The sequence below is a fragment of the Cibotium barometz genome, chromosome 24 (assembly GCF_041138505.1).
Source record: "Cibotium barometz isolate CiBa-2024 chromosome 24, ASM4113850v1, whole genome shotgun sequence".
Classification (NCBI taxonomy): Eukaryota; Viridiplantae; Streptophyta; class Polypodiopsida; order Cyatheales; family Cibotiaceae; genus Cibotium; species Cibotium barometz.
In genome coordinates, this window is record NC_141069.1 from 42,880,731 (window position 1) to 42,883,196 (window position 2,466).

Here is a 2,466-nt window from a genome sequence, read left to right on the forward strand (position 1 = left end):
TCACAAATTCCTATTCAGAAGTCATGCAAATATCTACATCCACAGCAGTATCAGCTCAAATAAATCACCAAACCCCCCAAGCACTCTTGCAAATGAAAGAGTTAAGATTAGAAAAAACTCCAATTATTATCTAATCAACATCTAAGGCATCTTCTTATGCCTCTCATGAAGAGACACCAACTACCATGTCCTCTTGTGGTGAAGACATATACATTCACATGTCCTAAAATGAAGACAATGATGTCCTCCTAGAATGGCACAAAAATTAACAAAGCTACTAATGAAGCGAAGGATTCTTCACCCAACTCCTCTGATGGCCATGACTACAGTCCAAAGCGGCATCATGAGAGCACTCTCATAGCAATTCATTACCAATAGGACCATCACAAGGATTGTTACAACCCGAGAATCGCTAAGGGCCCAATGGGTAATAAGCACAACTCTAGGGGGGGAGTGGTGCACTTCACCAAACAGCTAACAACACACGTTTGTGTTTTTAGCTAGGGGACCAAGGAATAGCTAAACAACTAACATCACACGTTTGTGATTTAGCTAGAATAGTCTTCATGGCCATCGTGAGATTGTCCCTTATGATGATGGCCATGGCAATCATGAGATCGTCTCTCATGCCAATGGCCTAAAGAATGCTCACAACGTGCATATGGCAATCTATCAGATGTCCCTTGTGCCAACGGTCATGGTGACACTTGTTGCTTTAAATGCCGCTTGCTCACGGGGTTGCAAGCTTCACCTTGTGATTAGGAGCTATCCCTAACCCAAAAAAACCGTAACCATGACATTGCAATCATCTCATCCAACACGCACAAAAAAGCAGTGATCATCACTTTTGAGTCCATGGTAAGCTGAAAACTAAAAATCAAAGAATAGAAACATTGGAACCCAAGTATGCTCCCCTTTTTATTCGCCAACCCTTGGTTTTGATACCAAATGTAGTATTGATGTGTCAACAAACTAAAATTAATTGTGGAAGTCCTGCACAGCACAATTACACACTAGCAAACTACTCTAATTTTGTATTAGGGATAAAATTTTATTTATACAACTAATGTAAAATCTGATCAATAATAGAGGTAACCCAAGGTGATGGAAAAGCTCCATTTTCTGCTCAATCTTGCCTTCAACGCATAGGCCTTCTTTGCCTGCTCAACTGCTGAAGAAGGTAGCTGATTTTCTAATGATTGTAGTGGAAAGGGAAGGAGCCTAGTTAAAGGCGACGACTCCTCCAATTTCTACTGATCGGGCTAGTTGGCAACCCCATGTTGGGTTGTAGGCTAGTCGATTGGCCAGAATCCCCAATGTGTTGTAAGATAACACAATAGCGGAAGCAGGATCAATATAATACAAACTAATGATTATTCGCCCACCCATGTGCCAGGATCCGGGTAAGGAGCTTTGATAGTAATCTAGACAAACTCTAGACAGAGGATGTCTTGCTTACAAGAGTGCTACAATGAACTCAATGATGAACAAAGGCTGCCAAACTAGCAGCATGGACCACAACCTGGTCCAAAATTACCAACTAGGACCATATTAGACTATAAAAATTCCTGTAAGGATTTGACTGTTTCGACCCTTAAACAGCACCGCAACCCAAGAACAGTGTGTCCTTGGTTTGCTGTCCAATACTCACTATTGCGGTCACATATCACCACAAAGGCTACTCCTCATATAGGGGGCCTTACAAAATAGAGCCCATCCGCCACCCACAGTAACAACACAAGGATAGAGCACTGAGCAATACTTTTCTAACGTGAGTAACCTTATAGTCGATGTTTTCTGTTCATACCAGTGGCTGGCCGGCCCTAACTGCTATCCACTGTTTATTCAATGCGATGTGCCCATCCAAAGCTACTGCCTAGCACCTAGGATAGCCCACGTTGCTCGTGGGCATCCTGCCTAGTCTGCAGGTGTCACACACTCTTTCTCCACAATTTTTACAAACCCTCTCTAATTGAAATGAAACAAAACAAAGAATACAGAATGGGCCCAATCAGCTAAATCAGGTGCTAGTGAGCCTCAACGTGTATGTTGCCAGTTAGAATCAGCTGTAGGTTATCATATCTGATGGCCACGCCCATTTGAAATGTCTTCCATGCAAAGATTAGAAGATTGAGAAAGTTAAAAAGGTAACAGAACAAAGTCAAAAGTGGAAGAGAGGTGATCTCTCATCCAAGAGTTTCAGTAAAACGAACAATGGGATGTGCTTGAAGCATAAAGAAACACAGATATGAACCCTCAAGTTTAAAGGATTGAATGTGCTGATTGTGCACTTTCTACTTCAGAAGGTCGTATCTATTGTAAGTCCATGATTAACACTCTGCCAACCTGACCATGACGGACTGTAAACCCCAATATCACCAAATTGAAACAAAAACCTGTAAGTTGACATCAAGCTACTCTGAGAGACAGAAAGAAACAGAGAGAGGAGAGAGCACGAGGCTGAAA